The sequence below is a fragment of the Giraffa tippelskirchi genome, chromosome 1 (genome assembly GCF_054371585.1).
Source record: "Giraffa tippelskirchi isolate mGirTip1 chromosome 1, T2T-mGirTip1v1.2.pri, whole genome shotgun sequence".
NCBI lineage: Eukaryota > Metazoa > Chordata > Mammalia > Artiodactyla > Giraffidae > Giraffa > Giraffa tippelskirchi.
The window spans coordinates 112,074,710-112,101,113 of NC_137275.1; the positions used below are offsets into that span (position 1 = coordinate 112,074,710).

Consider the following 26,404-nt stretch of genomic DNA (forward strand, 5'->3'; position numbering starts at 1 on the left):
TGGCTTAGAGGAATTTCCCCCAATGTTGACAAACGTAATCTACCTGGCAGGGTTTTGAGGAAAACCTAATCTCTTAGATGTCAGCTCAAACAAAAATCTTTTTACTATTGATTTACATCTTATATTGTTAGTGTTTCAAATATGTTTTCTACAATCCTAAAGATTTTTGTTTGATTTGCTATAGTGTATCCATTGACTTGGCTTCCCTGGTGGCTCAGTAATAAGGAGAAAGACATAAGTTCTTCAGAGTCAAAGTGTTTATCTTCGTTAAAGGAGGCATTGAATGCTGTCGACTAAAACATATTTTCACAACCTGAAAGTAGAGTGTTATTTTAATTGGTGGAAATGTTTAGGACTCTGAAACTGGGACATAGCACCTCAGTAACTCTGAGAAAACTGCTCAAATGAGACAGGACGGAAAGTCAGGCTGTATACAAGTTTGCAACAAAGGGAGCAAGCAGTCTGAACATCCAAGATTAGGTATCAAGGAATTTAGCATTCTATGTATTGGAAGAGGCAAGCTTCTGGGCTTACTGAATTCATTCCTTTCCAGTGCACCTCAGCTATCTGGGGTCAATCCTGTTTCCTTGTTCACTTTGTTTCTTGCATTCCCCCAGCTCCTCAGCAATCACTGTGTGTGTGGGGGGGGTGGCAGCATCCACTGGATCGCAGTTTGGGGAGCCCTCATTCACATTTGGATGCCAGAAATCACTGATGGCTGTGACATTTGTTGTTTACTGATATTCAGGAGATACTTTCATTTCACCACTCAAATATCTAATAAAAAATATTCTTACTATATTTGTACCCCAAATTTGTGGAGATTTTGTCTGTTACATTAGCTCTTTAACTAGCCAAGCCACTTTGCTTTCGAAACTTGGGTTGGCATCTGCAAAGTAGGATGTAATATCTCACAAGGTCCTTTCCAGCCAGTAATCATAACAATAGCATTTATGGAATCACAACCATTAGTGTTACCTGGTCTGTCCATCAGCATTTTATCCAAAGAGGATCTGAGACTTTGAGTAATTGTTTCAGTGAAAAAAAAGAAGAAATAAGTTTTTTGTTTCCTCTCCTGAGAATAATGAAGATAAAGAGAACAGTGAGCAGCCTGAACATTCTTACTTATCTTCCTTTAACTCATCCTAACTCTGCATGCCTGTAAGTAAGTTAGCTTTTCTGCCCCCTAACTCTGCAGGAGCTACATTTTGCACCTATTATCCTTTGTATGCTAAATACAAACTGTATCTGGTGCTCATCTTTATAGTACACTCTTCCCCTTGTAGTTCTTCTTTTTTATATATCAGAAAGAAGGCCACAGAGCCACAAATTGTCAGACTTGATTACTGGGTTACTGACACCAGTCTATGACTGATTTTGGAAGAAAGCAAGCTCCTTACACCTTTGTTCCTCATCACCGACTCCTGACTGCAAGCCCTGATCTTATATAAGACTCCATAGCGCTCATGGAGCGAGGGCACAGTTCTTGAGGTATGAGCCTACTGTGTTCCCCTCTCCACTGGCTGAGCATTAAAGCCATTTTTCTATTTCCTCCAAACTCTGTCTCTGTATTTTCTATTTGGCATCAGTGGACAAAGAAAGCCATGCGTTTGGCCACCAAAGTAATCAGTTCATGTTCAACGTGTTGGTACCATCAAGTAGCTCTGAACTGGAACAGGGACCTGTATGTCCTCCCATGAATCCCACAGCCCAGGTAAGCTCTTGTCAGCTTCAGATTCTGAATAGGAACAAACTATGGTAGTTATAGTTCCCATTTCAGGATTTCAGAATCGGGACATATTTCCATATTAGAACTATCAGAGAATCCTAAGGGAAATCAGTCCTAAATATTCATTGGAAGGACTGATGCTGAAGCCCCAATACTTTGGCCACCTAATGAGAAGAACTGACTCATTGCAAAAGACCCTGATGCTGGGAAAGTTTGAAAGCTGGAGAAAGGGGCGACAGAGGATAAGATGGTTGGATAGCATCACTGACTGTATGGACGTAAGCTTGAGCAAGCTCTAGGAGTTGGTGATGGACAGGGAAGCCTGGCTGTACTGTCCATAGCAGTCGCAGAGTCGGACACGACTCAGCGATTGAACTGAACTGAGAACGTGCCCATCCATATAACTGTTGGGGGCATCAGAAAAAATTAGCTCGGCGGTTTGGCTTCCAAACCAAGGCCAAAAGTGCAGTCACTAACAATAATGCACCTGACATTCTCACTTGTCCACATCCGCTCAGGAAAAAGAAAATAAGGTTGGAGGCCTTAGAAGATGACGCATTTCTGGCGCGCAGCGGAATCCGGAAGCCAAGGAGGCTCCGGAAACGTGGAGGCGGGGCCTGAGGTGGGCGGCCGCCGCTGAGGCTTCGGGCGCTGGCGCCGAGCTTCTGGCGGGAGCTGAGATCCGGGCCGAGGCCTACTTCCCCGTGGCAGCTCGTGGGGAAGCGGGGGCGAGGCGGGGCGGGGCGGGCGCTCGGCCTTCTGACTGCCCAGGCCCGCGGATGAAGAGGTGGGCAGCTACCTGAGTTTTGTTCGGTTCGGCGGTTGTGGCTTGCGGCCGCTGCAGTCGCGCTCTTGCTGCCTCAGCATCCCTCACAACCCACGGCCTCGCCGCTGGCCTGCCGCTTGACCTGCCGGCCGTTTTGGGCCGCAGAGTCCATGAGAGCGCGGGCCCCGCCGCCGCTTTTGCAGCTTAGCTGTAATTCCGGGGCGCCCGGAGCCGACGGAGTCATGACCGCAGCATGAACGCGGAACCTCCGGAGGAGAAAGCAGCGTCAGAGGCGGAGGCAGGAGCCATGCCAGAGAAGCGCGCGGGTTCGCGGGCCGCGGGCGGCAACTCGGTGAGCGTGGGCTTGGAGGCCGGACGCGTTGCTCAGCCCGAAACCCGGAGTCAGGGGAGGTTGGGCCGTGTTGTGGCCGGAGTGCAGGGACGCCCGGTGCGGGACTGGGATCTGGTTCCCCTGGGGATGAAACATTGACCGTCGGCTCGGCGCAGGGGCTCTGGCTCTCGGAAAGCCTTTCCTTTTCCGACTCAGCCAGCCGACTTCATCACTGCTAGGCTTTCCTAGCGTTGCTCGCCGCTAGATTAAAATTTAGGCGACTTGGTTGTTTCAGAAGACGCCCGATGTGGGATTGTGAATATAAGTAATTTGATTTTTTCAGAGTTCTCCATACACGTGACAGCCGGTACTGCTTTCATGGTGCATTTCTGGCTTGAGCCAACTTAGAAGATGTGCGGAGAGCATTCAGAACCTGCCTTGGGCCCTGGACCCTGAACCCGGAAGGTGGCGTGGAGGCTGGGCAGCTCCTTCCTGTTCCTTCTTGGTTCTTTAGGCTGTCTCTGCAGCGTTTGGTGAGCAGGATTTCAGAGGGAGCTGCCGATCCCAGGGCACGACTGAGGAGTTTATTCAGGCCAATTTCTTGAACAGTTTCACGTGAGATTCAGACTGGGTTCGGCAGAACAGACTATGTCCGTGGCGTTTAGATGTCTGACGGTGGAACTCTTAAGCATAGAGTGTCATTTCTTAAAGATCTTTTTTGGAGTCTCTTTTAGACAGGAAACAGAAATGGTACAATGAATACAAACTAATGCCAACGAGACTTTTTTCCAAAGAAAAATAGAAACTTTAAGAAAATTAAATTATATGCAATCGGCTTCGGATTTAATTTGCTTTTAAAGAATGCTAAATGATGTTGAAGACCCCCTCCTGCCCAAATGACTTTTTATTTTTGGAAAACCAAAAACCCTTAAGGGTTCCTCATTTCAAAGATAATATTTCTGGAAAGTGGAAAGGTTTTTTGGTAGGAGGAGGGAAATTCTATAGAATTGGGTTTTCTCGTTTTGTTTTTGATTACATAAAAATTAGACTTGTCTTCCTGCCGCTTAAAGGAGACCAAATTGCCAGCTCCTCCTCCTGTCTTTGAATCAGTAGACCATAATTACTGACCATTGGCCAAGGTACTAACCTTGGAGGTAGCCTCCTTCATCCTTTTCCATATTTTCATCTAATACATTAATAAGTCTATCTAGGTTTACCAGGTAAAGATTTTAGTTTTTTGTTTTGTTTTTTTATCCTTTCTGCATTCCTGTGGTTCAGTTCCTCAGCATTTTTGAGCTAGATTTTGGCTTTGATACTGTTGCTTTACCATCTGGTTGCTCTCCACCTTATTGATCAGTGGAATCAAGAATGTAAATATGATCATTATTGCTATTCTTAAATATTTTCATTGGCTTTCCATGGCTTATTGTATAAAAAAATAACCTGACAATTTGACACATTATAGCATAATGATTGGGTGAGCATGCTTGGAATTTCCCTTTCGACCTTTTATTACCTATATAACTTACGGCAAGTTATACAACCTTTCTCAATATTTCGGACATAAATGATTGGTCAGAATGTATAAGTGATCCCTGACTGATAAAAAGCATTCAATTCTCTCCCATGTACTAATAATCTATATAGGAACTAGACTCCAACCTAAAAATTTTAATTGCTAAGTTTATGTGCTTAGAGCAGAAACTTTTGAGAGATGTGTATTCAATGAAACTGAGACAGTTGATTCCCTGATAGGAGTCTTGATGCTAATTAGGAATAGATTCCTGTCCAGTCTTTCCTTGTCTCTGAGGGTGCATCTAGTCAGTGTTGATAAATTGCAGTGAATACTGACAATGAGTTTTGGTGCTTGCTCTGTTTAGTGAGATCAGTAGAATGGGCAGGTAACAGAGTTCATCCAGTGGCACGTTTTGTAATATGTGTGGCCTGGGAAAGAAGTGAATGCCTTTAATATGCTCATGTCATATGCCAGTACCCGCAAATCATGTGTCTTTCCTGCTTGTAGTTTCTTTCTAGTGTTGCTAACAGGTGCTACATTCTTTGCCTCCACCTCCCACTCCCCAGTTGTTTAGTAACTAAACAACAAGAATTGGTTCATCTTGATGTGTTGGAATTTCCTTATACCTTGATTCTATAATAGTGTATTCATTGTTTCAGGTTCTTAGATGCTACTAATAATCACAAGCAAGACTGCCCATGTCCAGGGATTTGGTTGGCAAATAGATGTATTGACCTGAATAATAGAAGGAAATCGTGTGTTTATTCTAAGAGATCATCGCATTCTAGAAAAGGGAGGTGTGTGTAGAAAATAAGTTCTTTTTTTAGTGTCCTTTCTTTGCTCTGTCTCTCCCTAGTTGTGTGTGTATGTAACACCTTGAAACATGGTGTCAGAATTATTTGCATTATCATTGAAAGCATATTTCCTATTACCAGGTAAAGGGAAATTCCTTTTGGAGTTATTTACCTTTGAGCATCTAATGAGAATTAAAGATTTTCTGCAAAGAAAATACAGCTGAATTTAGCATACTAGGTATTTCACAGTGTTCATGAACTACATAGAAGCAACCTTTATGCCCACTGACAGATGAATGGATATAGAAATTATACATATGTATGATGGAATATTACTCAGCTATAAAAAAGAACACATTTGAGTCCGTCCTAATGAGGTGAATGAACCTAGAGCCTATTGTGCAGAGTGAAGTAAGTCAGAAAGAGAAAGAAATATTGTATATTAACACATGTGTATGGAATCTAGAAAGATGGTACTGATGAACCTATTTGCAGAGCAGCAGTGGAGATGCAGACATAGAGAAAAGACTGGTGAACACAGTGGGGGAAGGAGAGGGTGGGATGAATTGAGAGAGAGACATGGAAACACTTACATCACCATATGTAAAATAGATAGCCAGTGGGAATTCGCTATGTGACACAGGGAGCTCAACCCAGTGCTCTGTGACAACCTAGAGGGGTAGGAGATGAGAGGGAGGGAACATATGTATGCCTGTGGCTGATTCATGTTGATGTACCAGCACAATATTATAAAGCAATTATCCTCTAATTAAACTTAAAAAAAAAAAAAAAAAGCCAGTACTAGGATACCAGATAGGATCCCTGATGGATGGCTTCTCAGGATCAGTGCCATTCTGGTTACATTTGATGTCTATTTAGTTGATTTTCCTCAGATTGTTTCAGAGAGGCCCCTGTAAAGGCTAATTTTGATTTACAAGAACAAGAATGTCATATGGGCAAAATGGAAATAATATCAAAGAGCAGTTTGTTACCAAAACAAAACAAAAAAAGGCTGAAATCACTAGATATGTTTTGTTTGTAAAAAATTAAAGAGGGGACTTCCCTGGTGGTCCAGTGGTTAAGACTCCTCGCTTCCATTGTAGGGGGCACTGGTTTGATGCTTAATCAGGGAACTAGGATCCTGTATCCCACATGCTGAGTGGTACAGACAAAAAAAAAAAAAAAGTGAAAGAGGTCCTAGGGATATTTTAGGGGAAATTTATTTTAAAATTAACTTTCAGTTCTTAACAATCAGTATGTCATTTCAGTAATAAAACAGTACTGGGACACTGGTGCAACCAAACTCTGCTAAATAGATGATAGCAGAAAAAAGATTAAAAGCATTCGTGAATAGTTGATCTGTTGCAATTTATGAGTAACTGCATCATGCTTTCATAGCAGAGACATTTATACTTCATATTTAGAATTATGCAGATGTCTAGACAGCTTTCTGTTATTAAGCCCAGTCTTTATCAGAACACAGAATTATAGTTGTTGTTTTATTGTTCTTAGGCCTGGTAAAGGCAGGATTTTTCAGAATTTGCTTCTTTGGGTATTTGAGCATCCTTTTCCTCTGTTTGTCTTACCAGATTAAATCTTTGAGGACAGGGACTACAGCTGTGTATCTTTTAATTTAAATATTTAGGCAATCATCAGAAAATGTATTAGAGAAGTAAATCAGTCAAGTTTAAACCAGCAATTATGATTATCAGTGAAATTAAATTGTTGCTATTATATGATGTTTTGGTTGACCTTATAAAACAAATTGGAGAGTTCTGTTTTATTCTCTGAAGAGTTTGTGTGAGATGGATAATACAGTTAGAACTTTGTAGTTCTTTACTTTTTTGGACTAACGTAGTTTTAGAACAATTCAGATTTTGTTTGATTTTTTTATTTTTTTCTGTCAGTTTTAGTAAGTTGTATTTTGCTAGGAACTTGTCCATTTCATTTAAAATTTCAGATTAATTGGCATAAAGTTGTTCCTAACAGCCTCTTAGGCTCTTTTTAATTACTATTGGATCTTTAGTCTTTTTTTTTTTATTGCTACATTGGTAATTTTTACCTTTAAAATACATTAATTTTCTGATGTCTTCTGGATAGTCACAAGTTTTTCAAATAGCAGTAATTTCATGTCTTATTCCTATATTTCTGTATTATATGAACTAGACTATTGAGGAAAACATTCAGTAGTAATGATAAAAGTGTACAACCTTCTCCGCTTAACAGGAGTATATGTATTTTTCCACTGTCATGTAGGGATATGAGAGTCGGACCATAAAGAAGGCTGAACACTGAAGAATTGATGCTTTAGATCTGTGGTGTTGGGGAAGGCTCTTGAGAGTCCCTCGAACTGCAAGGAGATGAAATCAGTCGGTCCTAAAGGAAATCAGTCCTGAATATTCGTTAGAAGGACTGATGCTGAAGCTGAAGCTCCAGTACTTTGGCCACCTGATGTGAAGAGCCGACTCATTAGAAAAGACCCTGACACTGGGAAAGATTGTAGACAGGATGAGAAAGGGGCGACAGAGGACGAGATGGTTGGATGGCATCACTGACTCAATGGACATGAGTTTGAGCACGCTCTGGGAGATGGTGAAGGACAGGGCAGCCTGGCGTGCTGCAGTCCATGGGGTCACAAAGAGTTGGACACAACTGTGTGACTGAACAACAACAACATGTTCAATTGTATGGATATATCACAGTTTGGTTTTTCATTCATCCCTTGGTGAACATTTGGTTTATCACCAGTTTTGGGCAGTTACAGATAAAACTGCAATGAGCAGTCATCAACCAATCTTTGTATGAACTATACCTTATTTTCTTTTAAGTAAATATCATACTTAGGAGTAGAGTGGCTAGAACATATGGTAGGTGTATTGTTTAACATTTTAAGGAACTGCCAAACTGTTTTTTAATTTTAAAATTTTAATTTAAAATTTTCTATTGCCACCAGCCCTGTGAGAGTTCATTTGCATCCTTATCAACCCTTGGTCAGTCAATTTTTGCTCTTCTGTTAGATCTGTAGTAGTGTCTTACTTGTTTTTATTTTGCATCTCTCTGTAGCTAATTTTGTTCAGCATCTTTCCATAAGCTTACTTGCCATCTGTATATCCTCTTGGTGAAGTGTCTATTCACCTCTTTTGCCTTTTTATTTGTTGTTTTTGTGTTATTATCTTATAACTGAGATATAAGATAATATTTATTTATTTATTTGGGTTACAAGTCTTTTATCAGATATATGTTTGCAAATATTCTGAGCAGAAGTTTTAATTTTGATAAAGCTTTAATTTTATCAGTATGTTCTTTTAAGGATTGTTTTTGGTTTCGTATCTAAGAAATCCTAACTCAATATCACAATTATTTCCTTTTATATTTTTAGAATCTTTTTAGATTTTACAGTTAGTTTTATGACCCATTTTGAGTTAATTTTTATATGTTGCAAAGTATGGATGGGATTTCTTTTTTTGTATATGGCAATGAATTGTTGCATCATCTGTTGAAAGGACTTATTCACTGAATTGCCTTTGTACCTTTGTCAAAATTCAGTTTTCCCATGTATGTGTCTGTCTGTTCTGGATTCTCTATTTTGTTTCATTGATCTGTTTATCTTTACATCAATACCATTCCATCTTTATTACTGGAGATTCATAATAAGATTTGAAACAAGTCGAGTTTGTCCTACATCCTTGTTCTTCTGTTTTAAAATGATTTTGGCTATTTTGTTGTCGTGTCCCACTCTTGCGACCCCATGGACTGCAGCATGCCAGGCTTGTCTGTCCTTCACTGTCTCCCAAAGTTTGCTCAAACTCATGTCCATTGAGTTGATGATGCCATCTAACTATCTCATCCTCTGTTGCCTCCTTGTCCTCCTGCCCTCAATATTTCCCAGCATCAAGGTCTTTTCTAATGTTCAGGCTCTTTGAATCATGTAGTCAAAGTATTGGAGGTTCAGCATCAGTCCTTCCAGTAAATATTCAGGGTTGATTTCCTTTAGGATTGACTAGTTTGGTCTCCTTGCTGTCCAAGAGTCTGTCAAAGTCTTCTACAGCACCACAGTTGGAAAGTATCAATTCTTTGGGGCTCGGCCTTCTTGATGGTCCAACTCTCACATTCGTACATGACTGCTGGAAAAACCGTAGCTTTGACTATATGGCCCTATGTCAACAAAGTGATGTCTCTGCTTTTTAATATGCTGTCGAGATTTGTCATAGCTTTTCTTCCAAGGAGCAAGTGTCTTTTAATTTCATGGCTGCTATTCTGAGTCCTTTGCATTTTAGAATTATAAAACCAGCTTGTCAGTTTCTACAAAAAAGTCGGCTGATATTTTCATTGGGATTGTGGCGATCCAGAAGATCAGGTTAGAAAGAGTTGAAAAAGTATAGATCTATAAACAAGGTATCTCTCCATTTATTTTGTATCTTTAATTTCTCAGCCATGCTTTATAATTTTTAACAGTTCTTTTGTGTCACTTGTCACACTCATACCTTACATGTGATGTAAACATACTATGAAAGTGAAGTGCAAGTCACTCAATCATGTCCGACTTTTTGTGACCCCATGGACTATACAGTCTGTGGAATTTCCTAGCTACTGCAGTGGGTAGCTGGTCCCGTTTCCAGGGGATCTTCCCAACCCAGGGATCAAACCCAGGTCTCCCACATTGCAGGCGGATTCTTTACTAGCTGAGACACCAGGGAAGCCCAAACATACTATAAATGTAAATTATTAAGAAATTTAAAGTTCACAATTGTTTTTTGCCAATATACAAACACAATTCATTTAAAAAAATTTTAATTGTGATATATGTGACAAAATTTACAATTCAGTTATTTTGATGGTACAGTTAAAACTATAAAGTTTAATTATTTTTAACTGTACAATTCAATAGTGTTAAGTATATTCACATTGTAGTGCAACCAATCTCCAGAACTTTTTCATCTTCTAAAACTGAAACTCTGTATCTGTTAAATAGCACCTTCCCATTTATCATAGCTCCTGGTAACCACCATTCTGCCTTAAGTTTCAAAGTATTGACTAGATACTTCATAAGTGGAATCATATACATTGTCATTTTATGACTGGTTTATTTCACTTAGTATAATGCCCTCAAGACATGCTGTCTTTAAGATTGTTGAAGGCATGTATGGCATGTGTAAGGATTTCCTTCCTTTACTGCTGCTGCTGCTAAGTCGCTAGAGTCGTGTCCGACTCTGGGCGACCCCATAGACGGCAGCCCACCGGGCTCTGCTGTCCCTGGGATTCTCCAGGCAAGAATACTGGAGTGGGTTGCCACTGCCTTCTCCAGTGCATGAAAGGGAAAAGTGAAAGTGAAGTCGCTCAGTCGCGTCCGACTCTTAGCGACCCCATGGACTGCAGCCTACCAGGCTCCTCCATCCATGGGGTTTTCCAGGCAAGAGTACTGGAGTGGGGTGCCATTGCCTTCTCCGTTCCTTCCTTTAAGACTGAGTAATTCCACTTTCTGTATGTGCCACAGTTTTGTTCTTCCATTTATCTGTTGATGAACATGACGTTGCTTCTGTTTCTTGGCTATTGTGAACATATTTTTATTTCAGATAGTGGCCATCCTGATTTGTGTGAGGTGATACCTCATTTTGATTTTGCAGTTTCCTAATGATTAGCATGTTGGACATGTGTTTTGTTTGTTTGTTTTTTATATTATAGCGTGTTTCTTTTCTTTTTTTTAGATTTTTTTCTGTGGTGTGGACCATTTTTACAGTCTTTATTGAATTTGTTACAATATTGCTTCTGTTTTATGTTTTGACCACAAGGCATGTGGAATCTAGCTCCCTGACCATGGATCAAACCTGCCCTTCTGTGTCGGAAGGTGAGGTCCCAACCACTGGACCACCAGGGAAGTCTCAAGCATCTTCTCATATGTTTGTTGGCCATTTGTATATTTTCTTTGGAGAAATGTATATTCAAGTCCTTTGCCTCCTTTTAAATTGGGTTATTTGGATTAACTCTATTAGATACACAACTTGAAAAATGTTTTCTCTATAGGTTGTCTTTCACTGTGTTGACTTTGTCCATTGATGCACAAGTTTTAAATTTTTATAAAGTCCAGTTTATCTGTTTTTACTTTTGTCTCATGTGTTTTTTGGTACCATATCCAAAAAAATCATTGTCAAATCTAATATCATGAAGCTTTTCCTCTGTGTTGTCTTCTAAGAGTTTTAGATCTTATGTTTAGGTCTTTTTTTTCTTTCCTGCTAATCTCAAACTACTAATTTATTTCTCTCCATAGGTCTTTGGTTCATTTTAAAAGTTTGTAATTTTGATAAAGTCCAATATCTGTTGTTTCTTTTGTTGCTTGTCATTTTGGAGTCATGTCTAAGAATCCATTCCTAAATCCAAGATTTACCTCTGTTTTCTTCTAGGAGTTTTATGGTTTTAGCTTAGGTCATTGATCTGTTTTGAGTTAATTTTTGTATGTGGTGTGAGGTAGGATTCCACCTTCATTCTTTATATGTGGAAATTGAATTGTCTTAGCACAGTTAGTTGGAGAGACTGTTCTTTGCTCATTGAATGGATTTGGCACTGTTTTTTGACAACAATCAATTGAACATAGATACAGGAATTTCTTTGTGGCCTCTCAGTTTTATTCAGTTGGTATGTATGATAGCCTCCTTCTGGCTTCTATATTGACAAGTTCTGATATACGGTGATCTTTGAGTTTGGAGTTATGCGTGGGACAACCTTATCTTTTTTCCAGTTGGCAGCAGATAACCTGATTGACAAAAGTCAGATGTCCTCATTCATCTGAACTTTTCAGGTCATGTTGGGAAAGCAGTTGAAGGGGTTGGTGAAAATAATCCTTCACCTAGGTACACACTGTCTAGGGCAGACTTCTTAGTGCTGGGAAAGAAATGGGTGAATAAGTAAAGGCCTGTGCTTTACTTTGCCTGAGAAACTGACCTTTGACTTCTGTTACCCCTTAACTGAAGTTGTTGTAGTCCAGGCTACCTGCTATATGTATGTCCTGATTCTATTTGTGGAGAAAGAAAGGCAGTGTAAGTAATACAAATGGTTAGTAGCACATACTCTGGAGGTATGTGACTCTCCAGATGTAATACCAGCTTTGGCACTTACTAATCATGTGAATTGGGAAAGTACTTAAATTCTGTGCATCTGAGTTTTGTCATCTATAAAATGGGGATAATAATAATTCCTATCTCAAAAGATTATAGTTAGGATAAAATGATAGTAATGTGCTTTTATCAGGGTATCTGTTGCTGTAAAAGGATAATTTTTGCCTGTTTTATGTCTCAGGACCTTTTGTAGTAGACTGTCCCTGACCTGTGTTCCTGTCCTTAAGAGTGTTTATTTCCATTTTAAATTGTACATTACATGAAATGGGAGCAGGAATAGTTTCTTCTATTGCTACTATTATTCTAAGTATCTTGTCGACATATAGCAGAACTCAACAAATATGTGTTGAATGAATTGATCTCTTGGAGTGATTGATGTTTTTCTTTTGGCTGTGCCACTTGGCTTATGGGATCTTAGTTCCCCAAACTGACTAAGGGCAATAAAAGTGCCAGGTCCTGGACTGGGGCAATAAAAATGCCAAATACTGGACTGCCAGGGAACACCCTGGAGTTGAATATTTTTTTTATTGTTAAAGAATGCTGGTGGAGGTGGGTGGGAGGGAGGCTCAAGAGGGAGGAGATATATGTATATTTAATAACTGGTACACATTATACAGCAGAAGCCAACACAACATTGTAAAGCAATTATCCTCCAGTTAAAACTAAATATTTTCAAATTTTAAAAAAAAAGAATCCTGATAGAGGTAGAATATTTACAAAAGCAGTTCTTGGGATCTTGGTTTGCTTTAAGTTGGGTGGCAGTTGGTAAATTAAGTTTGAAAACTTGAATGAGAAAAAAGTTATTTTATAAATATTTTATGAATTCTTGATCTTACCAACATAATAGCTGTGTCATTTACTCAGCTATTTAATGTAGGACTGAGAAAATTTTTATTTTCTGTGGAAGTTATTTTTACTGAAGAAATAGGCAGTAAAACTGCTTTTCCAACTTGCATTCCAATATTATTAGGTAGGAGAAAGAAAAGCACACTTTTAGGTAATAGTCATTTATTTGTTTTTTAAAACCATTTGTGTTCTTCTTCTTGTGTTTGTATTTTAAAAGCTTTCTAATAAAAAATTTATTTTTGATAGGGTATTTTACTAACCAGGTAGGTATAAATGATATAGGCAAAAAGCATATGTAAAAATTATTAAAATATTGAAGGCTCATAGTGAGACATACTTTTCACATATGTTTTTATAGTGATGCAGAGATGGCTGACCAAATCTTACGGCAGTAATTTCCAACTGTGGAGTACCAGCTTTTAATTAGAACATATTTGTTTAGAGGTATAATAGAGACAATAGTTTACATAGTTACACTTGGTTCAAACTCAAATATTTTCATTTTTAACAGGTTAACTGTGCATGATGCAATAATGTATTTGATAAAGGGATTTATTATTGTACATAAGTCCAGGAACAGTGTGCTTAGCTTAGCAGTTTGACTTCATCCCTTGGTGTACCTCGAATGCTTATTACATTCATAGACTTTGCTTTTCTCGGTATGTTGACTTCTGGTCTTTAGGATCAACCCGTTGTGGTTTCAAGATGGCTAACTGCTCAAGTAACACATCCTTACACAGTAATGCCCCTAAACTGGGTGCGAAGAGGTATTTCACTGTGGTTTTGATTTGCATTTCCCTGATGGCTAACGAGTTGAACATCTTTTCATGTGCTTATTGACCACTTGTTTGTCTTCTTTTGCCCATTTTTAAATTGGGTTGTCATTTTATTAGTGAACTCTAAGAGCTCTTTATATATTCTTATTTTAGGGATCCCCAACCTTCTGGGATCTAATAATGCCTGATGGATCTGGGATGGAGCTGATGTAATATTAACAGCAATAAAGTACACAATAAATGTAATGGTGCTTGAATCATCCCAAGATCAACCCCCCCCCCCCCCCCCGCCAATGGAAAAATTGTCTGGTCCCTGATGCCAGAAAGGCTGAGTACTGCTGCCTTACCTGAGATGAGTTTTGCAAATATTTACTTCCATTCCATTTTCATTTTATAGAGCACAAGTTTTAATTTTGCTTCAAAATGTTTTCTTCTAGTTTTATTGAGATATAATTGACATACAGCATCTGTAAGTTTAAGGTGTACAGCATAATGATTTGACTTATACATATATATATGTATCATGAAGTGGTTATCACAGTTAACTTAATGAGCATCCGTCATCTCGTGGATACAAAATTAAAGAAAAAACTTATTTTTTGTGATGAGAACTCTTAGGACTTACTATCTTAACTTTCATATATAACATACAGTGCTGTTCATTATATGTATCATATTGTACATTATATTCCTAGTACTTATAACTGGAAATTCATACCTTTTGACCTCCTTCATGCAATCCCTCCCCTCAATCTTTGGTAACCACAGATTGGATCTCTTTTTCTTTGAGTTTGTTTCTTTGTTTTTGAGGTAAAACTGACCTGCAACACAGTGAGAAGATCCCCTGGAGAACAGAATGACCACCCACTTCAGTATTCTTGCCTGGAGAATCCCATGGTCAGAGGAGCCTGGCGGGCTACAGTCCCTGGAGTTGTAGGGTCGGAACGACTGAGTGACTAATGCTTTCTTTCTTCATTTAAGTTGCTGATCTCTTAAGTCCAAATGCATCTTAACAACCCTGCATTTTTACTCCTGCTACCCTACACTTACTGTTTTTGACATTCTATTTTACATCTTTTTGTTTTCTATATCCCTTAACTGCTTATTGTAGATAGAGATGATTTTGCTAATTATTGCTAGCTAATTTTGCTAATTATCCCTACTGGCTTTATACATGGCTTATTTATTAGCTGTTGTGTGTTTGTCTTTACAGATGAGATTTTTCCTTTTACATTTTCTTGTTTCTAGTTGTGGCCTTTGTTTCCTCACTTAGAGAAGTCCCTTTTAACATTCTTATAAAGTTGATTTGGTGGTGCTGAACAAGCTTTTGCTTGTCTGTAAAACTTTTGATCTCTCCGTCAAATCTGAATGAAATTCTTTGTAGGTCTTTTTCCTTTCATCATTTTAAATGTTGTGCCACTCCCTTCTCATCTGCATAGTCAGCTGATAGCCTTATGGTAGTTCACTTGTACTTAACTTGTAGCTTTCAGTATTCTCTCTTTATTTTTGCCATTTTAATTACTACTTATCTTGGTGTGGTCCTTTTTGGGTTGACCATGTCTCAGATGTCTGTGATTCCTGGACTGTTTGGGATGTCTGTTTCCTTTCCCCAGTTAAGGAAATTTTCAGCTATTGTCTTCAAGTAAGTTCTTTCTTTTCTCCTTCTGTGGAAGTTTGTATTTTTTTTTTCTCCGTTTTTTTTAGCATAGTTATTTTTATTTAGAGTTGTAGATGAGGCTGTCAGCATATGGATTTCTTATATTGCTTCTTAAAAAAATTTTAATTGGACAATAATTATTTTACAGCATTGTGATGGTTTTTTGCCATACATGAATTGGCCATAGACACACGTATGTCCCCTCCCTCCTGAACCCCCCACTTCCCACCTTGCTCCCCATCCTGTCCCTCCAGTTTGTCACAGAGCAGCGGAGAGGTTTGTGTTTTGATCAAGTTCAGTGTATCTATTTTTTTCTTTTTTTGCTTTTTCTTTTGATGTTACTATCCAAGAAATCATTGCCAAGTCCAGTGTCATGAAGCTTTTGTGTTGTCATCTAAATTTGATAGTTTTAGCTCTTATGGTCAAGGCATTGATCCAATTTTAGTTTGTTTTCTACACATGAAAAAGTGAAAGTGAAAGTCACTCAGTCGTGTCCGAATCTTTGGAATTCTCCAGGCCAGAATACTGGAGTGGGTGACCTTTCCCTTCTCCAGGGGAATCTTCCCAACCCAGGGATTGAACCCTGATATTCTGCACTGTGGGTAGATTCTTTACCAGCTGAGCCACCAGGGAAGTCCTTTCTGTACATGATGTAAAGTAAAAAGGTCTCCTTCATTCTTGCACATGTGAAGTGAAGATCCCACTTCCCTAGCACTGTTCATTGAAGAAACTGCTCTTTCTCCATTGAATGGTCTTAGCACCCTTGTTGCAAATTATTTGACCATTGTACAAGTGTTTATTTCTGGATTCTCTTATACTAATTTGGTCTATATGTCTGTCTTTATCCCAGTACCACACTGTTTTGATTATTTTTGTATAGGGTTGGCAAAAAAGTTCATTCTGGTTTTTCCATAAGATGGATCTAGTAGTACTTAGTTGTCTTTAAGTTCATTTAGAACAAGTTTGTTAGATTTTATTGTGACAGCTGTTATATCAGCGTGCATTTAATAAGAAACCAAAATTGGTGAATTTTTGTGTAGCCATTTTAATATTGGAGATGGAAAAAAACAACATTTTGGGCATATTATGCTTTATTATTTCAAGAAAGGTAAAAATGCAACTGAAATGCAAAAAAAGAAAAAAAAATATGTGCAGTATATGGCGAGGGTGCTGTGACTGACTGAATATGTCAAAAGTAGTTTCCAACGTTTTGTGCTGGAGATTTCCTGCTGGACAGTGCTCCACAGGTAAACCAGTTGAAGTTGATAGCAATTAAATCAAGACATTAATCGAGAACAGTCAATGTTATGTCATGCAGGAGATAGCTGACACACTCGAAATATCCAAATCAAGTGTTGAAAACCATTTGTACCAGCTTGGTTATGTTAATCACTTTGATGTTTGAGTTCCACCTAAATTAAGCCAAAAAAACCTTGACTATATTTCTGCACATGATTCTCTACTTAAACATAATGAAAACATTCTATTTTTAAAACAAATACAATGTGTACAATAATGTAGAAGTGAAGAGATTATGGGGCAAGCAAAATGAACCACCAAGGCTGATTTTCATCCAAAGAAGGTGACGTTGTGTGTATGGTGGGATTGGAGGGAGTCTTCTATTATGAGCTCCTTCTAGAAAACCAATCGATTATTTCCAATAAGTACTGCTCCCAGTTAGACAAACTAAAAGCAATACTTGACCAAAAAGCATCTGGAATTAGTCGACAGAAAACACATACTCTTCCATCATGATAACGCAAGACTGCATGTTTCCTTGATGACCAGGCAGAAGCTGTTACATCTTGGCTGGGAAGTTCTGATTTACCTGCTATATTAGCCAGACATTGTACTTCCAGAATTCCCTTTATTTCAGTATTTATAAAATTCTCTTAATGGAAAATGTTTCAATTCCCTGGAAGACTGTAGAAAGCACCTGGAGCAGTTCTTTGCTCAAAAAGATAAAAGCTTTGGATGATGGAATTTTGAAGTTGCCTGAAAAATGGCAAAGATATTGGAACAAAATGGTGAATACATTATTCAGTAAAGTTCTTGGTGAAAATTAAAAATATGTCTTTTATTTTTTAACTTAAAAGCCAAAGGAATTTTTTAGCCAACCCAGTAATATGTTTTCAAATCAGGAAATGTGAGAACTACAGGTTTGTTCTAATTTTTCTAGATTTCTTTTGGCTATTCAAGGTTCCTTGAGATTTCCATATATAATCACGACATCCTAAATAGAAATAATTTTGCTCCTTCCTTTCCAGTTTGGATTTTTTTTTTCTTCCCTAATTACTCTGGCTAGAACTTCCACTGCTGTGCTGAATATAAACTGTGGAAGTGGGCATCTTCCTGATCTTGGATAAAAAGTTTTTTCAATTTTTTCCACCTTTGACTATTTTGGTGTTAGGTATGAATTTTGCATATGTGCCCTTTATTATATTGAGATAGTTTCCTTAAATGCTTGTTTTTTGGAATTTTTTTTTTTTTTAACCATAGAAAGGTGTTAATTTTGTTGAACGCTTTTTCTGCATCATTTGAGGTTGAGCATGTGGGTTTTTTCCCCCTTCGTTTTGATGTGGTGTATTTCATCGGTTGCTTTTCATATATGAACCGTTTTTACATTCCAGGAATAAATCTCACTTGGTCGTGGTATATAGCTCTTTTAGTATGCTGCTGCATTTGGTTTGCTAAGAACTATTGTTAAGAACTATGCATCAACAACATAGGAAAACTAGTCTCTAGTTGTCTTTTCTTGAAGTATGTTTGTCTGACTTTATACAGCTAATGCTGTCATCATAGAGAGGCTTCATAAAATGTGTTCAGTTGTGAGAAGAGTTAGAGAGGGATTGGTGTTCTTTAAATGTTTGGTTTAAAGTGAAGCCATCAGATTCAGGGCTTTTCTTTGTCAGGAGGTTTTTGATTGCTGATTCAGTCTTACTAGTTCTAGGTCTGTTTTTATATTCTGTTCTTGATTCAGCCTTAGTAGATTTTGTGTTTCTAGGAATTTATCCCTTTCAACTAGTTTATCCAATTTGTTGGCCTGAGTACTGAATAATCCCTTGTGACATTTCTTTCATTTCTGATTTTAGCAATTTAAGTCTTCCCTCTATTTTTCTTGTTAGTTTTGCTAAAGATTTGTCAATATTTTGATATTTTCATAAATATCAACTTTGGGCTTTGTTGCTTCTCTATATTGCATTTACTTCTTCTGTAATCTATTCTTTCTTTCCTTTTTTTTTTTTTTTTGCTTTGTGTTTGCTCTTTTCGAGTTTCTTACAGTGAAAGGTTAGATTATTGACTTCAAATCTTCTGTTGTCAGGCATTTACAGCTATAAGTTTGCCTCTAAATACTACTTTAGCTGCACTCGAGAAGGTTTGATATGTTATGTTTTCCTTTACTTTCATCTGATAGTTTACTGGAGAAGGAAATGGCAACCCACTCCAGTATTCTTGCCTGGAGAATCCCAGGGACGGAGGAGCCTGGTGGGCTGCCATCTATGGGGTCGCACAGAGTCGGACACGACTGAAGCGACTTAGCAGCAGCAGCAACAGCAGCAGCATCTGATAGTTTGGTAACTTGCCTTGTGAGTTCTTCTTTGACCCATCATCATTTTAAGGCGAACATTGATTAATATTCACGTTTATGAATTTTCCAAATTTTTGTATGTTACTGACTTCTGGTTTCATTTCATTGTGGTCGAGAATATACTTTGTGTGATTTTTAATTCTTTAAAATTTATTGAGACTTGTTTTATAGTCTTTTCATGTGCACGTGAGAAGAATGTGTATTCTGCTGTAGTAGGGTAGGATACTCAACATCTCTCATGTCTAGTTAGTGTACAGTATTACACTATTAGTGTTGGTGAAATCTTCTGTTTATTTGTCGATCTGGTCTAATTGTTCTATCCATTATTGGAAGTGGATATTGAAGTCTCCAATTAATTGTTGATTTCTCTGTTTGTGCCTTTTTAAAAGGGTGTGGTTGCCAGTGGATGAGGGGGATTGACTTAATGTTGCACAAAATAAATATCTTTGATATTGATTGTGAGTGAAGTTGCTCAGTGATGTCCAACTCTTTGTGACCCTGTGTACTGTAGCCTGCCAGGCTCCACTATCCATGAAATTTTCCAGGCAATGATAGCGGAGTGGGTTGCTATTTCCTCCTCCAGAGGATCTTCCCAACGCAGGGATCAAACTCTGGTTTCCCGCATTGCAGGCAGAATCTTTACTGTCTGAGCCACCAGGGAAACTGTTTAGATTGATCATAAAGGGGTCCTGTAAATAAATATGATATATTTCACTTTTAATGAAAAGTACAAAAGGTGAACAATTCATAGAAAAAAATACAAATACCTAATAACCATAGGAAAGAAGCTCAATTTGATTTGTAATCAGGGAAATCCAAAATAGAATGAGATGATCATTTTTAAAAAGTCTAACAAAAATGTGAAACTTATTTGTAATATTAGAATATGAGGAGACAGGTATTCTCAAGCACTGTTGATGTAGCAAGTTGTTTTTTAAATTTTTGGTAACTTAATAAATTTTTGGTGTTTTTTACTATTTTGTTATGAATATACCCATGTGTTCATCATCTTATTCTAGATGAAACACTATCTTTTTTCTTTTAGCTATAAATTTATTTAATATTTTAGTTGAAGGATAATTGCTTTACAGAATTTTGTTGTTTTCTGTCAATCCTCAATATGAATCAGCCACAGGTATACATATACCCCCTCCCTTTTGAGCCTCCCTCCCATCTCCCTCTTCATCCCACCCCTCTAGGTTGATACAGAGCCCCTGTTTGAGTTCCCTGAGCCATACAGCAAATTTTTACATATAGTAATGTAGGTTTCCATGTTATTCTTTCCATACATCCTACCCTCTCCTCCCCTCTCCCCGAATTCATAAATCTATCCTCTATGTCTGTTTCTCCATTACTGCCCTATAAATAAATTCTTCAGTACCATTTTTCTAAATTCCGTATATTTGTATTAGTATACGATATTTATCTTTCTCTTTCTGACTTACTTCACTCTGTATGATAGGCTCTAGGTTCATCCACTTCATTAGAACTGACTCAAATGCATTCTTTTCATGACTGAATAATATTCCATTGTATATATGTACCACAACTTCTTTATCCACTCATCTGTTGATGGACATCTAGGTTGCTTCCATGTTGTAGCTATTGTAAATAATGCTGCAGTGAACAATGGGATACATGTGTCTCTTTCAGTTTTGGTTTCCTCAGGGTATATGCCTAGGAGTGGGATTGCTGGGTCATATGGTGGTTTTATTCCTAGTCTTTTAAGGAATCCCCATACTGTCTTCCATAGTGGCTGTATCAATTTACATTCCCACCAACAGTGCAAGAGTGTTCCCTTTTCTCCACACCCTCTCCAGCATTTATTGTTGGTAGACTTTTTGATGATGGGCATTCTGACCAGTGTGAGGTGGTACCTCATTGTAGTTTCAATTTGCATTTCTCTAATAATGAGCAATGTTGAGCATCTTTTCATGTATTTGTTAGTCATCTGTATGTCTTCTTTGCAGAAATGTCTGTGTAGGTCTTTTCCCACTTTTTGATTGGGTTGTTTGCTTTTCTGGTATTGAGTTGTATGAGCTGCTTGTATATTTTGGAAATTGATCCTTTGTCAGCTGTTTCACTTGCTATTATTTTCTCCCATTCTGAGGGTTGTCTTTTCACCTTACTTATAACTTCCTTAGCTGTACAAAAAGTTTTAAGTTTAATCAGGTCCCACTTGTTTCCTTTTGTTTTTATTTCCATTACTCTAGGAGGTAAATCATAGAGGATCTTACTTTGATTTATGTCATCAAGTGTTCTGCCTTTGTTTTCCTTTAAAAGTTTTATAGTTTCTGGTCTTACATTTAGGTCTTTAATCCATTTTGCATTTATCTTTGTGTATGGTGTTAGGAAGTGTTCTAATTTCAATCTTTTACATGTAGCTGTCCAGTTTTCCCAGTGCCATTTATTGAAGAGGCTGTCTTTGCCTCATTGTATATTCTTGCCTCCTTTGTCAAAAATAAGGTACCCATAGGTGCATGGGTTTATTTCTGGGCTTTCTAGCTTGATCCATTGGTCTCTATTTCTGCTTTTGTGCCAGTACCATACTGTCTTAGTGACTGTAGCTTTGTAGTATAATCTGAAGTCAGGAATGTGGATTGCTACGCTCCATTCTTTCTTCTGCTTTGGCTATTCAAGGTCTTTTGTGTTTCCATATGAATTGTGAAATTTTTTTGTTCTAGTTCTGTGTAAAATGCCGTTGGTAATTGGATGGGATTCATATTGAATCTGTAGGTTGTGTTTGATAGTATCATGTTCACAATATCGATTCTTTCTACTCAGGAACATGGAATATCTGTCCATCTGCTTTTGTCTTCTTTGATTTCGTTCATCAGTGTCTTATAATTTTCTTTGTACAATTCTTTTGTCTCTTCCGCTAACTTTATCTCGAGATATTTTATTCTTTTTGTTACAGTGGTGAATGTGATTGACTCTTTAATTTCTCTTTCTGATTTATCATTGTTAGTATATAGAAATGCAAGTGATTTCTCTGTATTGATTTTGTTTCCTGTGACTTTGCTAAATTCACTGTTTAGATCTACTAATTTTCTAATAGTATGTTTAATGTTTTCTGTGTATACTATCTGTCATGTGCACACAATGAGAACTTCTTTTCCAATCTGGATTCCTTTTAATTTTTTTCTTCTCTGGTTGCTGTAGCTAGGACTTCCAAAACTATGTTGAATAATAGTGGTAAAAGTGGACACCCTTGTCTTATTCCTGATCTTAGGGAGAATGCTTTCAGTTTTTGACCATTGAGAATAATGTTTGCTGTAGGCTCATCATGTATGGCCTTTACTATGTTGAGGTAAGTTCTTCTGTGCCCATTGTTTCAAGAGTTTTAATCATAAATGGGTGCTGAATTTTGTCAAAGGCTTTTTCTGCACCTATTGAAATTATCTTATGGTTTTTATCTTTCAGTTTGTAAATATGGTGCATCACATTGATTGATTTGTGTATATTGAAGAATCCTTGCATCTCTGGAATAAACCCAACTTCATCATGGTGTATAAGCTTTTTGATGTGTTGTTGAATTCTGTTCGCTAAAATTCTTTTGAGGATTTTTGTTTCTATGTTTATCAGTGATACTGGCCCGTAGTTTTCATTTGTGTGTTGTCTTTGTCTGGTTTTGGTATCAGGGTGATGGTGGCCTCGTAGAATGAGTTTGGAAATGTTCCTTCCTCTGCAATCTTTTGAAAGAGTTTTAGAAGGATAGGCATTAGCTCTTTTCTAAATGTTTGATAGAATTCTCCTGTGATTCTGGTCCTGGGCATTTGTTTTTTGGGAGATTTTTCGTCACAGTTTTGATTTCAGTGCTTGTAATTTCTTCGTTTATAATTTCCATTTCTTCCTGGTTCAGTCTTGGAAGATTGAACTTTTCTAAGAATCTGTCCATTTCTTCCAGGTTGTCCATTTTATTGCCATGTGGTTGTTCATAATAGTCTCTTAGAGTCCTTTGTATTTCTGCATTGTCTGTTGTAACCTCTCCTTTTTCATTTCTGATTTTGTTGATTATTCTCTCTTTTTTTCTTGATGAGTCTGGCTGAAGGTTTGTCAATTTTGTTTATCTTCTCAAAGAACCAGCTTTAAGTTTTAGTAATCTTTACTATTGTTTCTTTCATTTCTTTTTCAATTATTTCTGCTCTGATGTTTAGGATTTGTTTCCTTCTGCCATTATTGCAGGGCGGGGGGCGGGAGAGGTGTGGTTCTTTCTCCAGTTGTTTTAGGTGTAAAGTTAGGTTGTCTCTTCGATGTTTTTCTTGTTTCTTTAGGTAGGATTGTATTGCTGTAAACTTCCCTCTAAGAACTACTTTTGCTGCATCCTATAGGTTTTGAGTTGTCGTGTTTTTGTTGTCATTTATTTCTAGAAATTTTTTTATTTCCCTTTTGATTTCTTTATTAACCTGTTGGTTATTTAGAAACATATTGTTTAATCTCCATGGGTTTGTGTTTTTTACAGTTTTTTTCTTGTAATTGATATCTAGTCTCTTAGCATTGTAGTCAGAAAAGATGCTTGATATGATTTCAGTTTTCTTAAACTTATTGATGTTTGATTTGTGACCCAAGATGTGGTCTATCCTGGAGAATATTCCATGTGCACTTGAGAAGAATGTGTATTCTATATTTGGATGGAATGTCCTGAAGATATCAATGAGATCCATCTCATCTAATGTATCATTTAAGACTTGTGGTTCCTTACTAATTTTCTGTTTTGATGATCTGTCCAGTCCATTGGTATGAGTGGGGTGTTAAAGTCTCCTACTATTATTGTTACTGTCAGTTTCTCCTTTTATGTCTCTTATTGTTTGTCTAACATGTTGAGGTGCTCCTATGTTGTTACGTATTCCTCTTGTATTGATCCTTTGTTCATTATGTAGTGTTCCTAATCTCTTGTAATAGTCTTTATTTTAAGATCTATTTTGTCTGATATGAGGATTGCTACTCCAGCTTTCTTTTGCTTTCCAATTGCATGGAATATATTTTTCCATCCTCTCACTTTCAGTCTATATGTGTCTTTAGGTCTGAAGTGGGTTTCTTGTAGACAGCATATGTATGGGTCTTGTTTTTGTATCCATTCAGCCAGTCTGATTCTTTTGGTTGGAGCATTTAATTCATTTACATTTAAGGTAGTTATTGATATATATATATTCCCATTGCCATTTTATTAATTGTTTGGATTTGATTTTGTAAATCATTTTCTTCTCTTATATTTCTTGATTATATAAGTCCCTTTAATATTTGTTTTAAAGCTGGTTTGGTGGTACTGAATTCTCTTAACTTTTGCTTGTGTGCAAAGCTTTTGATTTCTCTGTGAATTTTGAATGAGATCCTTGCTGGGAAGAGTAATCTTGGTGGTATATTTAAAAGGGAATTTCAGTACTTTAAATATATCTTACCATTCCCTTCTGGCCTGCAGTTTCTGCTGAAAGATCAGCTGTTAAACATATAGGATTTACCTTGTATGTTACTTGTTACATTTTCCTTGCTGCTTTTAATATTCTTTCTTTGTGTTTAAGCTTTGTTAGTTTGATTAGTATGTGTCTTGGCGTGTTTCTCCTTGGGTTTATCCTGTATGGGACTCCTTGTGCCTCTTGGATTTGATTGACTATTTCCTTTTCCATGTTGGGGAAAATTTCAACTATAATCCCTTCAAAAATTTTCTCATACCCTTTCTTTTCTCTTCTTCTGGGACCCCTCTTTTCGAATGTTGGTGTGTTTGATATGGTCCCAGAGGTCTCTGAGACTATCCTCAGTTCTTTCCTTTTTTTTTACTTTATTCTGCTCTTCAGAAGTTACTTCCACCATTTTATGTTCTGCTTCAGATATTCTGGTATTGATTTCTTCTAGTGTATTTTTAATTTCAGTAATTGTGTTGTCTCTGTATGTTTATTCTTTAATTATTCTAGGTCTTTGTTAAATGATTGTAACATTTTCTGCATTCTATTTTCAAGGTTTTTGATCATCTTTACTATCATTATTCTGAATTCTTTTTTAGGTAGCTTGCCTATGTCCTCTTCGTTTATTTGAACTTCTGTGTTTCTAGTTTGTTCTTTCATTTGTGCAGTATTTCTCTGCCTTTCCATTATTTTTTTTTTTTAAACTTACTGTGTTTGAGTTCTCCTTTTTCCAGGCTTCAAGGTTGGATTCTTTCTTCCTTTTGATTTCCGCCCTCCTAAGTTTGGTCCATTGGGTTGTGTAAGCTTCATGTTGTGTGAGATTTGTGCTGAGTTTTTTGTTTGTTTTGTTTTCTCTTGTCTTGTTTTTCCTCTGATGGACAAGGCTGAGTGAGGTGGTAATCCTGTCTGCTGATTATTGGGTTTGTATTTTTGTTTTGTTTGTTTTTTGGATGAGGCGTCCTATATGGTGGTTGGGTGATGCCAAGTCTTGTATTCAAGTGGTTTCCTTTGTTTGAGTTCTCACTATTTGATACTCCCTAGAATTAGTTCTCTGGTAGTCTAGGGTCTTGCAATCACTGCTCCCACTCCAAAGACTCAGGGCTTGATCGTTGGTCAGGAATGAAGATTCCACAAGTTGTTTGTTATGGCATTAAGTGAGATTAAAAGAAATGCCCAAAGATGAAAAACCAAAGATGAACCCCAGACAGATGGCAGTTACAAATCAGGGAAATAAAAATTAAAATAATGGAATAGAAACATACACATTCAAAAGCAAAATCAAAACAGTGCAACAAAAATAAAGTACAATAAACTGACCCAGTAAACAAAACCAAAAATTTTATCTACTGGTTAAGAATAAAACTAACTAAGCACAAACTGGAAAACAAAACTAAAACAAGCTGTCAGGTCGGGAATAAAGCAATGAAAACAAAACTAACAAATATGTTCAGGGAAAAGGAAAGAAAGAAACGAAAGAATAGACATGCAAGGTTAAATAGAAGTAGATTAAGAATATTTATATACATTAAAGAATAACCGCAAGAGGAGATCAGTAGGAAAAGCAAACAAAGGAATAAGTGTAGAAAAAAAATAATAATGGGTTTTAAAAAGTTAAAAATTTAAATTTAAAAAAGAGAAAAGAAAATAAAAAAGAAAAACGAAAACTCCATATATGGAGGTACAAAAGCCCAATGTAGAGGCAGAGGTTTATAACAACACTAAAAAGTGTAATTTAACAACAAACTCAAGCACTTAATTAGATTTCATCGTGCCAATAAAATCAACAACAGGGAGAAAAAAGAAAAAAGAGAAGAAAAATTCAAAAGAAACTATGGAATAAGTCAAAACATAATAATAAATATATTTCTAGAGTCACTACTGTCAGAGTCCTT

General features: G+C 37.2%; 1 pseudogene across 1 annotated transcript in view; it reads left to right on the plus strand.

Moving 5' to 3' along the window:
* Positions 1 to 2,348: 2,348 nt before the first annotated feature.
* The window catches only part of LOC145506017 (solute carrier family 71 member 2-like), a 126,327-nt pseudogene continuing 102,271 nt past the window's right edge, over positions 2,349 to 26,404 (plus strand). The window contains exon 1 of the transcript XR_014053452.1: positions 2,349 to 2,847. The product of XR_014053452.1 is annotated as a solute carrier family 71 member 2-like (transcript). The remainder of the gene's footprint in view (positions 2,848 to 26,404) is intronic.